Source organism: Gracilinanus agilis, chromosome 2 (genome assembly GCF_016433145.1).
Source record: "Gracilinanus agilis isolate LMUSP501 chromosome 2, AgileGrace, whole genome shotgun sequence".
Lineage (NCBI taxonomy): Eukaryota > Metazoa > Chordata > Mammalia > Didelphimorphia > Didelphidae > Gracilinanus > Gracilinanus agilis.
Genome location: NC_058131.1, coordinates 388396572 through 388412203, shown reverse-complemented (window position 1 = coordinate 388412203; position 15632 = coordinate 388396572).

Below are 15632 nucleotides of genomic sequence, written 5' to 3'. Positions count from 1 at the left end.
TATTTTCTTATTCAAGAATCTCTGGGCAGTTTTCTTTGATAATTTCATGTATTATGATGTTCATGACCTTTTCTTGATCCTGTAGTCCAATAATTCTCAAATTGTCTTTCCTACATCTATTTTCTAGGTCAGTTGTTTTTTTTTCAATAAGATCTCTGTTTTTTCATTCCTTAAATTCTGCTTTATTGTTTCTTGGTTTCTCATTAAATACTTGGTTTCTAGATGGTCAATTCTGATTTTTATGGCCTAATTTTTCTCTGTCAGCTTTTGGTTCTCCTTTTTCAATTGGCCCATTTCTTATTGTATCATTTTCATTTCTCCTTGCATCACTTTCATTTCTCATTCCTACTTTTCCTCTGCCTCTCTTAATTGCTTTTCGAAGTCTTTTTAAGTTCTTCCAGAATCTATGTCCAATTCATATTTTTCTTTTGGACTTTGGATGTGTTTACTTTGCTTTCATCGTCCCCTTCTGTGTCTATATCTTGCTCTTTGTCTCCACAAACATTCTTTAGAGCTAGTTGCTTTTTTTGTTCTTTGCTCATTTTCCCTATCTAATTATAGGCAGACTTGGGGTGGTGTGATATGATGGTCTGAGGACTGAGATCTCTGAGAGCCCCCTTCCCCTGATTATTCAATTGATCCTTGAAATGTTAATAGCTTAGAGACTTGCTTCAGGATTCCCATATAGAAGTATAAATAGTTTGACTCTATTAAGTCCTTCCAATTATTCTTTCATATTTACCTTTTTATACTTCTCTTGAGTTTTCTGTTTGAATGTCAATTTTTTTTATTCAGCTCTATTTTTTTCATAAGGAATTCTCAAACATCCCTTATTTTTATTAATTATTCATTTTTGCCAGAGTATACTTAGTTTTGCTATATATGTTTTTCTTGGTTGTAATTCTAGTTCCTTTTTTCCTCTAGAATATCATATTCTAAGTCTTTACTCCTTTAACATGAAAGATGACCTTGTGTGGTCTTCCTGGTGGTTCCAAGATATTTGAATTATTTATTTCCAGTAGCTTTCATTATTTTCTTGTTTACCCAGGAGCTCTGGCATTTAACAGTATTTTTGAGAGTTTTCATTTTGAGATGTCTTATAGGAGGTGATCAGTAGATCATTTTTATTTCTATTTTGCCTTTTGGATAATAGAGAAGATTTCCTTGATTTTAAAAATTATGGATCCGGGTTTAGGTGGCGGCAGAGTAAGAAGCAGCTCTTAACCTCTCCTAACCGAAACACACAAAACTCCTCAAGGGGACATAAAAACAAGTCCAGACGAACGGAGGAACCCCACAACAGGGCACAGCATGGAAGGTACGAGGAATCAAGGCATTTCCATGCTATAAAGGGGTGAAACAGCTCTCACTAAATCGCGGGCTGAGCAACCACCCCACCCCCACCCCCTCCACACACATCTATAGCGCCGAAGCCAGCTAAAAAGAAATAGAGCAAGTTTGGGACACCCATCGAGTCATTGGCAGCTCCGGGACCTGTTCCTGAGAGCAGCAAGATTTAGGACCCCAATAAGCCAAAAAACACACGCAAAATCTGAGCGAGGGAGCAGAGAATGGACTCAGGGCGCAGAGCGTGGGCTGAGAGCACAGGCACTGCGGAGGCGTGGGTGGAGGCAGACACAGCCAGGAACTAAAGCCTGAGTGGGGAACCAGCGTGGATGGGTATACGACTGTGGAAGCAGCGCCCTGAGACTTGTAAAGGAACCTCCCGCAGAGGATCAAGCAAGGGGGTCCACCAGGGGGCTTGACCTTGGAAAAAAACAGAACTCATACCTCAGGAGCCAATAGACTGCGGACAGACACTGAGCGTGAGGATAAACCTGAGAAGCTGCTGGGCTAATGATGGCTACCCAGTCTCAGGAAGCTCAGAAGAGAAAGAATAACAACAAGAAAAAGAAGTCTTTAACACTCGACAACTTTTACACAGAGAAAATCCAGACAACTGAACAAACAGAGGAGGAGAACAAACAAGCATCCGAACCCTCCTCAAATAAGGAAAACTCCTCACAAACTATGGAAGAGTTCAAAACTGAGCCTCAGGCAGAGGAGCAAGTGTGTCATTTGAAATTATTGTAAGCCCTGGAAAACTACTTCTCCCAGGACTCTCTCTGCTACAACTTCCCCTGACACCTCTCACTTCCTTTGGGGGAGGTGTCAGGGAAAGTATAAAATGGAAAGTTTGGCACCTTTTCTCTCTCTCTCAACCTTGGAGGCTGGCTGGGCTCTCTGGACCCTGAGCGCTCTCTCTCTCTCTCTCTCTCTCTCTCTCTCTCTCTCTCTCTCTCTCTCTCTCTCCCCAGGAGGGTCTACTTTCTGACTCTGGAGGGGGGCTAGCACTCTTGACACTGGATACTTAGCACTCTCTACCCTGAGACCTTGATCTCTCTCTTGGCACTTTTTTCCCCTTTCTTCCTACCTCCTAGTTTTCCATAGACCTTTCCCTTTCTAATTAAAATAAAACCTAGCTATTCTAAACCTAAAGTTGATCTCTGATCATTCATTTAAGGGTTCTGGTAAATTTCCCCAACTGGGGCTGGGGACCGTTACTTTCCTTTCCCTTCCTCTACCTTCCTCTCTCCTTTCTCCTATCCATCCTTCCATCCTACCTCCATCCCTTCATTTTCACCACACACGAGCAAAGGGATTATCCTTGCTTGCTTGACTCTGAGAGCAGCTAGACTTCAGACACCAGGAGCCTAAAGAGCACAGATTGACCAACCAGGGGGGTGCGAGGATAAAGTAGAGAGGGCTGCAGAGCTCTGTGATTCAGGCAAAAACTCCTACACAGCTTAATAGGCAGAAAGCCTGCCTGCCTCACCCAGACTTCTGACTATGAAATATAAACAGCATAATAGCAATGGCAAGCCATGAAGAAGAACCTCAAAAGAGAAAGACCAAGAAGAAATCTTTAACACTCAACAACTTCTATACAGAAAAAATCAAGACAAGAGAGCAAATAGCAGAGGAGAACAAAAAAGTAATCACATCCAAACCTTCCCAAAAAATGAAAATTGGTCACAAGCTCTTGAAGAGTTCAAATCTGAGGGGGCAGTTGGGTAGCTCAGTGGAGTGAGAGTCAGGCCTAGAGACAGGAGGTCCTAGGTTCAAACCCGGCCTCAGCCACTTCCCAGCTGTGTGACCCTGGGCAAGTTACTTGACCCCCATTGCCCACCCTTACCACTCTTCCACCTATAAGACAATACACCAAAGTACAAGGGTTTAAAAAAAGAGTTCAAATCTGAGAGCATGAGAAAGATGGAAGAGATTTGGCAAGAAAAGTGGGAAATAGCTCAAAAGGAAATTAACAGGTTAAAATACAGAAATTCCCAATTGGAGAAAGACAAGGGTAGCTCAGTGGATTGAGAGTCAGGCCTAGAGATGGGAGGTCCTTGGTTCAAATCCGGCCTCAGACACTTCCCAGTTGTGTAACCCTGGGCAAGTCACTTGACACCCATTGCCCACCCTTACCACTCTTCCCCTAGGAGACAAAACACAGAAATTAAGGATTAAAAATAATAATAATGATAAATTAAAAAAAGAAAGAGGTAAGAGGTGAATGAAATCTTTTTTTATTTTTATTTTTTTAACATTTAATAATATTTATTTTTTTGAAAAGTTAACATGGTTACATGATTCATGCTCTTACTTTCCCCTTCACCCCAGACCTCCCACCCCTATAGCCAATATGCATGTCCACTGGTTTTACCATGTGTCATTATTGATCAAGACCTATTTCCATATTATTGATAGTTGTACTGGGGTGGTCCTTAGAGTCTACATCCTCAATCATGTCTGCCTTAACCAATATGTTCAAACAGTTGCTTTACTTCTGTGTTTCCATTCCTGCAGTTCTTCCTCTGAATGTGGGTAGCTTTGTTTTCCATAAACCCCTCAGAATTGTCCTGGGTTATTGCATTGCTTCTAGTACAGAAGTCCATTACATTCGATTTTACCATAGTGTATTGGTCTCTGTGTACAATGTTCTTCTGGCTCTACTCCTTTCACTCTGCATCAATTCCTGGAGGTCTTTCAAGTTCACATGGAATTCCTCCAGTTTATTATTCCTTTGAGTGCAATAGCATTCCATCACCAGGATATACCACAATTTGTTCAGCCATTCCCCAATTGAAGGGCTGAATGAAATCTTTAAAAAATTAGATTTAATAGATATGTAGAGAAAAATAAATAAGGACAAAAAGGAATACACCATCTTTTCAGCTGCGTATGGTACATTTGCAAAGATTGACCATGTAATAGGGCATAGAGACATAGCAAAGAAATGCAAAAGAGCAGAAATAATAAATGTAACCTTTTCAGATCATAATACAATAAAAATAATAATCAGCAAGGGCACATGGACAGACAAATATAAAACTAATTGGAAATTAAATAATATGATTCTCCAAAACCAGTTAGTTAAAGGACAAACCATGGAAACAATCAATAATTTCATTGAAGAGAATGACAATGATGAGACATTCTACCAAACTCTGTGGGATGCAGCTAAGGCAGTACTCAGGGGGAAATTTATATCCTTGAGTGCATATACTAACAAATTAGAGAGAGCAAAGATCAATAAATTGGGCGTGCAAATCAAAAAACTAGAAAGGAAACAAATTAAAAATCCCCAGCTAAAGAACAAATTAGAGATTATAAAAGTTAAAGGAGAAATTAATAAAGTTAAAAGTAAAAGATCTATTGAATTAATATTTAAGACTAGAAGCTGGTACTTTGAAAAAAACAAAATTGACACAGTACTGGTCAATCTAATTTAAAAAAGGAAAGAGGAAAACCAAATTGACAGTATCAAAGATGAAAAGGGACACCTCATCTCTAATCAAGTGGAAATCAAGGCAATCATTAAAAACTATTTTGCCCAATTATATGACAATGAGTTTAGCAACCTAGGTGAAATGGATGAATATTTACAAGAATATAAATTGACTAGATTAACAGAGGAAGAAATAGAATATTTAAATAATCTCATATCAGAAAAAGAAATTGAACAAGCCATCAAAGAACTCCATAAGAAAAAATCCCTGATACTAGAAAGATTCAAAAGTGAATTCTACCAAACATTCAAAGAACAACTAATTCCAATGCTATACAAACTATATGACAAAATAAGCAAAGAAGGAATTCTACCGAACTCCTTTTATGATACAAATATGGTACTGATCCCAAAGTGAGGTAGATCAAAAACAGAGAAAGAAAACTACAGGCCAATATCCTTAATTAACATGGATGCAAAAATCTTAAATAGAACCCTAGCAAAAAGACTCTAGTAAGTGATCAAGAGGGTTATCCATCATGATCAGGTGGTATTTATACCAGGAATGCAAGGATGGTTCAACATCAGGAAAACCATTCACATAACTGATCATATCAACAGGCAAACAAAAAAAACCACATGATTATCTCAATAGATGCTGAAAAAGCCTTTGACAAAATACAACGGCCCATTCCTATTGAAAATATTAGAAAGTATAGGAATAGAAGGACCTTTCTTAAAAATAATAAACAGTATATATCTAAAACCATCAACAAGCATCATATACAATGGGGATAAATTAGAAGCCTTCCCAGTAAGATCAGGAGTGAAGCAAGGATGCCCATTATCACCTCTATTATTTAACATTAAATTAGAAACACTAGCAGTAGCAATTAGAGAAGGAAAAGAAATTGAAGGTATTAAAATAGGCAATGAGGAGACTAAGCTATCACTCTTTGCAGATGATATGATGGTCTACTTAAAAAATCCTACAGAATCAACTAAAAAGCTAGTAGAAATACTCAGCAACTTTAACAAAGTTGCAGGATACAAAATAAATGCACATAAATCTCAGCATTTCTCTATATTTCCAACACATCACAGCAGCAAGAGATAGAAAGAGAAACACCATTTAAAATGACCCTAGACAATATAAAATACTTAGGAATCTATCTACCAAAACAAACACAGGAATTATGCAAATACAACTATAAAACACTTTCCAAATAATTAAAACTAGATTTAAAGAATTGGAAAAATATTGATTGCTCATGGGTAGGATGAGCTAACATAATAAAAATGACCATTCTACCCAAATTAATTTACTTATTTAGTGCCATACCTATGAGACTACCAAAAAACTTTTTTACTGAATTAGAAAAACCTATAACAAAGTTCATCTGGAAGAACAAAAGATCAAGAATATCAAGCGAAATAATGAAAAAAAAACATGAATGAAGGTGGCCTAGCAGTACCAGGTATTAAACTATACTATAAAGCAGAGGTCATCAAAACTATATGATACTGGCTAAGAGACAGAAGGGAGGATCAGTGCAATAGACTTGGGGTACATAACATCAGCAAGACAGTGTATGATAAACCCAAAGAGCCCAACTTTTGGGACATGAATCCACTATTTGACAAAAACTGCTGGGAAAATTCAAAAACAATATGGGAGAGATTAGGTTTAGATCAACATCTCACACCCTACACCAAGGTAAATTCAGAATGGGTGAATGACTTGAATATAAAGAAGGAAACTATAAGTAAATTAAACAAACCCAGAATAGTATACTTATCAGATCTAAAGGAAAGGGAAAAATTTTAAACCAAGCAAGAGTTAGAAAAAATTACAAAATGAAAAATAAATAATTTTGATTGTATTGAATTTAAAAGTTTTTGTACAAAGAAAAAACAATGCAACCAAAATCAGAAGGGAAACAACAAACTGGGAAAAAATCTTTATAACAAAAAACTCTGACAGAGGTCTAATTACTCAAATATACAAGGAGCTAAATCAATTGTATAAAAAATCAAGCCATTCCCCAATTGATAAATGGGCAAGGGACATGAATAGGCAATTTTCACATAAAGAAATCAAAACTATCAATAAGCACATGAGAAAGTGTTCTAAATCTCTAATAATTAGAGAAATGCAAATCAAAACAACTCTGAGGTACCACCTCACATCTAGCAGATTGGCTAACATGACAGCGAAGGAAAATAATAAATGTTGGAGGGGATGTGGCAAAATTGGGACATTAATAAATTGCTAGTGGAGTTGTGAATTGATCCAACTATTCTGGATGGTAATTTGGAACTATGCCCAAAGAACTCTAAAAGACTGCCTGCCCTTTGTTCCAGCCATACCATTGTTGGGTTTGTACACCAAAGAGATCACAGACAAAAAGACTTGTACAAAAATATTTATAGCTGTGCTTTTTGTGGTGGCAAAAATTCTGGAAAATGAGGGTATGCCCTTCAATTGGGGAATGTCTGAACAAATTGTGGTATATGCTGGTGGTGGAATACTATTGTGCTCAAAGGAATAATAAACTGGAGGAATTCCATGTGAATTGGAATGACCTCCAGGAATTGATGGAGAGTGAAAGAGGCAGAGCCAGAAGAACATTGTACCCAGAGACTGATACTCTGTGCTAAAACCGAATGTAATGGACTTCTGTACTAGCAGCAATGCAATGACCCAGGACTATTCTGAGGGATTTATAGAATAAGAACACTACCCACATTCAGAGGAAGAACTACAGCAGTGGAAACACAGAAGAAAACCAACAGCTTGTTCAAATGTGTAGATACGGACATGATTGGGGATGTAGACCTGAAAGGACCACACCAATGCAACTATTGGAAATAAGTCTTGATCAATGACACATGTTAAAACCAGTGGAAATGTAGGGAGCTTTGAAGGGCGGGGTGGAGGGGAAAGTAAAAACATGAATCATGGAACCATGGAAAATTTTTCTAAAAAAGAAAAAGAAAAAAAGCAATTTCATACATTAGCTCATTTTTCATAACAATCCTGAGACAGAGGCAAAGCAAAGATAGCTATCCCTATTTTACAGATAAAGAAACTGAATCCTTTCAAGTACAATGACTTTCCCATTGACACAAAGAAAGAAAGTTATCAACACTTCTCCCTCTTTGTCCTACAACATAACCCTTCTGGTCCTGTGCAGTGACCAGAAAGCAGGAAATAAAATATTCAAAAGAGGGAAGACAGAACAAATGAGAAGACAGCACAAGAGTGGGAAATAATTCTATTACCAGGAAAAGGGTATATACACTCCATTTCCATGTTCTCCCCAACCCTGAGAGACAGTTCAATGCAAAGTATGGCCTGAAAGTCAGACTTGACTTTGAGTTGAACCTTTACTGCTATTTCATTATAAGACTATTGGTTTCATTTCACCTCTCTATACCTCTTTGCCTCAATAATGAAACAAGAGAGAAAAGAAATAATTGTTAAAATATCTTCCATCTTAAACACTCACTTCTGTTATGCTCCAGTCTTTTTTCACAAAAAGTAAAATTCTGTGTTTTATCATCCTGTCTAGCTCAATTAGTTTATGTTATAAGGTTCCTTATATTATAGTTCTGACATTCTGTATCTAGTATTTTATGATTGAAAGCCACTTCTAGTACTATGATTTTAGGAATCTACGACAGTTATTATTCATTGTGTCTGACTCTTTGTGACCCCATTTGGGATTCTCTTGGCAAAGATACTGAAGTAATTTGCAATTTCCTTTTTCAGCTTATTCTATAGAAGAGGAAACTGAGGTGAAGAGGGCTCAATGATTTGCCCAAGGTCACACAATTAGTAAGTAAATATCTGAGGCCAGATTTGAACTCAGAAAAATGAGTGTTCGTGACTCCATGACTGGCGTTCTATCCATTATACCATCTAACTGCTCCACTCTTTTTTTTAAACCCTTAACTTCTGTGTATTGACTTATAGGTGGAAGAGTGGTAAGGGTAGGCAATGGGGGTCAAGTGACTTGCCCAGGGTCACACAGCTGGGAAGTGTCTGAGGCCGGATTTGAACCTAGGACCTCCCATCTCTAGGCCTGGCTCTCAATCCACTGAGCTACCCAGCTGCCCCCTAACTGCTCCACTCTTGACTATTCTAACATAACCATTACTGAATAGATCAAATATATAGTTAATGGCATTTTTTACAATGGAAAATAAAAGTTAGAGAGGATGTGATACTAGATGAAAATCATATTAAAATAGATTAAGGATAGAGAAGATGCTATGAATTCAAATTCCAGACTTCTTGTTGAGTGGCTTTGCAAGCTAATCAAGATTCCTGTCATGGGTGGGATATTTTATCAATTACAAAGAAGAAATCTCAGAAAAAATAGTGAGGGAAAATATAACAGACAAGGAACAAAGGAGAGAATTTCACTTCTGTACAAATGAATGATAGTGGGTGAAGAACCTGAAAATAGCATTTGGGGAGTGTGGTGAAGTATGTATGCAGTGTAATGTGGGCTGAGAGGAAGAATCAATATTTCTACCTCCCGAATGGAGATGTAAATAATTTGCTTCAGTTGGTATATTGTGAAGCCACATAGATTTTATGCAGAAATAGATTATTTTCAGAGCACACCCAGCATTTATAACACTAATTATACCATTATTCACATCCCCTTCTGTGAAGGATCCAACATGTGTTCATTTTAAAATATGGATTTACTGAGTATTGTCTCATAAATCTCTCCAAAAGACCCATCAGGTGTTTTAATGGGAAAGTCCTTACTGAGATACTTCAGCCTTTTTAGGGTAGCAGGCACATAAGAAGAATGGTCCAAGGAGATGATTTAGAACTAGTACCCACAACAGGAAGTGATCCTAGGAGGAAGGAGTAGAAGCAACCTTTTCTAGACATTCATGGTATAATTTGAACTCTTTTTGTACATATTTTATCCTCCTCCTAATAAAAAACAACTATATAATTTTTAAGGTTTGTAAAGTAGGTTTTTAAAATTTATTTTCCCCTAATTCTATGTAAAAGCAGTTTCCAACATTTTAAAAGTATATTGAGTCTTGAATTCTTTCCCTTCCCCTTCCCCAAGATAGCAAGCAGTTTTAAATATATTTTCATGTGCAATCATATAAAACATTTTTCCATGTTAATCCTTTAGTGGAAGGAAAATAGAATGAAAAAATTAAGAAAGGTTTTTTTTTCAAAAAGTTTACTTTGGTTTGGATTCAAACTCAATCAGATCTTCTATCATGAGTTCATTGGGATTGTTTTGGATCATTGTCTTATTGAGAATAACTAAGCCATTCATAGTTGCTCATCATACAGAATTGCTGTCACTGTGTACAATATTCTACTGATTCTGTTTACTTTATTCTGCTTCAGTATGTCTAAGCCTTTCCAAGGTTTTTCTGAACTCCTTCTACTAATTATTTCTTACAGTAAATAGTATTCCATTACAAACATATACTATAAATTTCTCAGCATTTCCCAATTGATAAAATATCACCTAATTTTCAAATTCTTTGCTCCCACAAAAAGAGTTTCCTTATTTTTGTACATATAGCTCCTTCCCTTTTTTTGTTTTTTATCTCTTTTGGATACAAACCTAACAATGTTATCTAGGTCAAAGAGAATGTAATATTTTATAGCTATTTGGACATGGGTCCAACTTGTTCCAGAGGATGGCTAAATCAGTTCACAGCTCTCACAACAGTGCCTTTGTGACTCATTTTTCCCACATACCTTCCAAATTTTGTCATTTACTTTTTCTGCCAAAATAGCCAATCTAATATGTGTGACGTGGTATCTCAGAATGTAGTTTCAGTTTTCCTTTCTCTAATTAATAGTGATTTAGAACATTCTGAATGACTATAAATGTTAGGAAAGATCTAACCTAAAGGAGTGATAGTCTGGCTAGGAACCAAGTGCAGATACCAACAGTATCAGCAAACTAGAAGCTATTAGGGCAGCTGTGTTAGCATCAACTTTAGGTAACCTTTATCCCACAGAATATGGGATAGGGTTTGGTGGCTGATGAGGGAGGCATGGAGGTGTCCCTCTGTTGATGCTGGACTCATAGTCCAGATGCCATAGGATTAATAAAATTGAATGTAAGAAAACCATTGAATTAATAAATGATACTAGGAGATAGTTTCATGAAAAAAACAGTAAAAAAGATAAACCAGGGGTTAATATGATTTTTAAAAAGACAGAAGAAAACCAAATGATTCATATCAAAAATGAAAAAAGTGAATGCACCATTGATGAAGATAAAATTAAATCAATTATGAGGAGTTATTTGATCTGATTATATACCAATAAATTTAACAATCTAAAAGAAATGGAAGCAGATTTACACAACTATAAACTACCCAGATTAACAGAAGAGGAAACAGAAAATGTAAATAAGCCCATTTTGGGAAAAGAAATTGAACAGGTCATAAATAAACTTCCTAAGAAAAAACTAGCAGGACAAGGTGGATTTAGAAGTCAGTTCTATCAAAGATTTAAAGATCAACTAATTCCCATGGAAAAATAGATAAAGGAGTCCTACCAAACTTTTTATGAAATAAATATGGTACTATTACCTAAACCAAGAAGAGCAAAAATAGAGAGAAAATTATATGCCAATTTCATTAATGAATATTGATGCAAAAATTTTAAACAAAATACTAGCTAGAAGAATACAGAAAGATGTCATAAAGAATTGTGACCAACTAGAATTTGTGCCAGCAATACAGCATTGGTTCAGTATAAAAGAAACTACCAGCATAATTGATTGCAACAGTAACAAAATTAAGAAAAATCATATGATTGATCATATTAATAGATGCAGAAAAACCTTTGAACAAAAATACAATATCCATTCAGGGGTATAAATGAATCACTCCTTAAAATGATAAGAAACATCAGCAAGCATTATCCAAAATGGAGATAATCATTATCCAAAATGGAGATAAGCTAGAAGCCTTCCAAACAATATCAAGAGTGAAGCAGGGAAGTGAATTATCACCACTGTTATTCAATATTATATTTAAAATGTTAGCAATAACATTAAGAGAAAAAAGGAAGTGAAAGGATATTTTTAAATGGGCAACAAGGTAATAGAACCATCTCTTTTTGCAGATAATATGATATTATACTTAAAACATTCTAGAGATTCACCTGAAAAATAAAATAAAAAACAATTTTAGCAGCTATACACATGTCATCAGCAATTTATTACAAGTAAAGTACTGTAAGAGATAATTATAGGTATTACATTTAAATAACCTGAGATAGGGGCAGCTAGGTGTTACAGTGGAAAAAAGATTTAGGTCTGAAAAAAAGGTGCTGGGTTTAAATTTGCCTCAGACTTTTCATTGTTGTGTGATCCTAGGCAAGTCACATAAGCCAAATTGCCTAGCACTTACTGCTCTTCTATAGTGGAAGTGATACTAGGTCACAATTCTAAGACAGAAGGTTAGGGTTTTAAAAAATAACATTAGGCAATATAGAGGATTTTTTCTCTTTATTGCCAATTTTTATTCAGGCCTCTATTTGCACTTTACAATAATTGTAACCTTTTTAATTATATTTTATTATTCTTATTTTTTGGAAACTTTTTTCCATGGTTACATGATTCATGATTCCTGCCCCCCCTACTTTCCCCACAGAGCTGACAAGCAATTCCACTGGGGTATACATGTATCATTGCTCAAATACTATTTCCATGTTATTCATATTTGCAGTGGAGTTACCTTTTAACATTAAAACCCTAATCATTACTTCCTGGTTAAGAAGACGGCAGAGTAAAAAGCAGCTGCTTAACCTCTCCTAACCGAAACATATAGGACTCCTCAAGAAGACATAAAAACAAATGCAGAGGAACAAAGGGACCCCACAACAGGGTGCAGCATTGGAGGTACATGGATTTGGGGCATTTCCATGCTTTAAAGGGGTGAAACAGCTTTCACTAAAACATGAGCAGAGCAACCCCCTCCCTCACCCCACACCATCTACAGTGATAAAGCCAGCTCACTAGAGTTAAAGCAAATTTATTGCATGCATTAAGTCCTTGGTAGCTACCTGGGGTCACCAGGAACTGCCCCTGAGAGCAGCAAGACTTAAGACCCCAAGAGGCTAAAGAACTCGTGGACTTTGAACACAGACCCTGAGAACAGGCACAGACTAAAGCACAGACATGGATCCTTAGAGCAGGCACAGACCTTGAGTAGGGACCCAGTGCAGAGGGGTTCAAGACTGTGGAAGCAGCTCCCTGAGACTGTCAAAGGAGCCTCAGGCAGAGGAACAATCAAGGGGACCACCAGGAGGCTTGACCCTGAGAACAACTAGACCTGAGACCTCAGGAACCAAAAGAGTACAGACAGACCCAGAGTGTGAGGATAAACCTGAGAGGGCTCAGGGCTAACAATGGCAATCCAGAGACAAGAACCCCAAAAGAGAAAGATCCTCAAGAAGAAATCCGTAACACTAGACAACTTTTACACAGATAAAATCCAGACAGCAGAGCAAACAGCAGAGGAGAACTAAAAAGTAATCATATCCAAACCTTCACAAAATAAAGAAAAATGGCCACAAGCTACTGAAGAGTTCAAACCTGAGATGATGAGAAAGATGAAAGAGATTTGGTGAGAGAAGTGGGAAATAGCTCAAAAGGAAATTAACAGGTTAGAAGACAGAAACTCCCAATTGGAAAAAAGATGCCCAAAAATCAAACAAAATGGTAAGCAAACTGGAAACCAAAATCTGGCAAGAAAATAACAGTTTAAAAGGCAGAATTTCACAATTGGAAAGTGAGGCACATCAACTGAAGACCAGAAATGACCAGATTGAAAAGGAAAACCAAAAGATTATAGCTGAAAACCAGTCCCTAAAGGCTAGAATTGAGCAATTAGAAGCAAATGATCTCTCAAGACAGCAAGAACAAATAAAACAAAGTCAAAAGACTAATAAAATAGAAGGAAACATTAAATATCTCAATGAGAAAGTGACAGACCAAGAAAACAGGTCCAGAAGAGACAATCTGAGAATCATTGGTCTTCCTGAAAAAGCAGAAATTAATAGAAATTTGGACTCCATACTAAAAGAAATTATTCAGCAAAATTGCCCCTAAGTTCTTCAACAAGAGGGCAATATAGACATTGAAAGGATCCATAGATCACCCTCTACACTAGACCCAGAAAAGACAACCCCCAGGGATATAATAGCCAAATTCAAGAGCTTCCAAGTAAAAGAAAAATTTTAGAAGAAGCCAAAAAGAGACAACTCAGATATCAAGGAGCAACAATCAGGATGACACAGGATATAGCAGCCTCCACACTAAAAGACTGCAAGGCTTGGAAGATGATATTCAGAAAGGCAAGAGAACTGGGTCTACAACCAAGGATCACCTACCCATCAAAACTAACTATATACTTCCAAGGGAAAGTTTGGGCATTCAACAAGAGAGAAGATTTCTAAGTATTTGCACAGAAAAGACCAGGACTAAATGGAAAGTTCAATATCCAACCACAAAAATCAAGAGAAACATGAAAAGGTAAATAAGAAACAGAGGAAAGAAAGAAAACTCATATTTTTTAATTTGCCTCTTTAAGGGCTTCAATATGATCTAATTATTGGTATACCTGTGTGGAGAAATGTTATGTATAATTCTCTGTAAGGAACTCTATTCACTATTATAGTGTTCACTATTATAGTAATTAGAAGAATTATTCATAGGAAGAAGTTGGAATACTAAATGGTCTAAGATGACATGAGGGTGAGAAAGAGGGGGGTAAATAGTAGAGGACACCAAGAGAAATTTGAATAACTAAGAAAAATAGGATATTCTATTACACACAAAGAGGGCATGGGAACGGGAAGGGATGAATACTATTATAAGAAGGAGAGGAAGAGAGCATTAAGAGGTAATATTTAAACCTTACTCTCAGTGTAATTAACCCTGAGAGGGAAGAGTAGCTTTACCCAATGGGATAGAAAACTCTATCTAACCCTACTGAGAAAGTCCGAAGGGATAAACCAAGGGGAACAGGGGAGTAGGGAGGTCAAAAAATGGGGGGGAGAGAAGAAGAGGGAGGAAATTCATTAGGCCTTAAAAATAAAAAGAGGGGAATAATAAGGGAGGGGTTAGAAAAGGAAGTAAATCAAGGGAGGGGACAAGGGTTACTGGCATAAAACAAACCACTGATTTAAAAGGAAATAGTGTAAGAAGAAGAGGTAAAACTAGGAGAGGATACCAAAATGTTGGGGAATACACAACTGATAATTATTATTCTGAATGTGAATGGGATGAGCTCTCAAATAAAACAAAAGCAAATAGCAGAGTGGATTAGAAACTACAATCCCACCATATGTTGTCTACAAGAAACACATATGAGGCAGTGGACATACACAAGTTTAAGATTCAGCACTTGAACAAACCCTTTTGGGCTTCAAATGAGAAAAAGAAGGCAGGAGTGACAATTGTGATTTCTGACAACACCAAAGTAAAAATAGATATGATTAAAAAAGACAGGGAAGGTCATTATATCCTGATTAAAGGAAGTATAAACAATGAGGAAATAACACTGCTCAATATGTACACACCAAGTGGCATAGCATCCAAATTCATAAAGGAGAAACTGACAGAGCAAAAGAAGGAAAGAGATAGTAAAATCATAATAGTGGGAAGTCTAAATATTACTCTTTCAGATCTAGATAAATCAAACCAAAAAATAAATAAGAAAGAGGTAAGAGAGGTGAATGAAGTCCTAGAAAAATTAGATTTAATTGATATGTGGAGAAAAATAAATAGGGACAAAAAGGAATACACCTTCTTTTCAGCTGCAC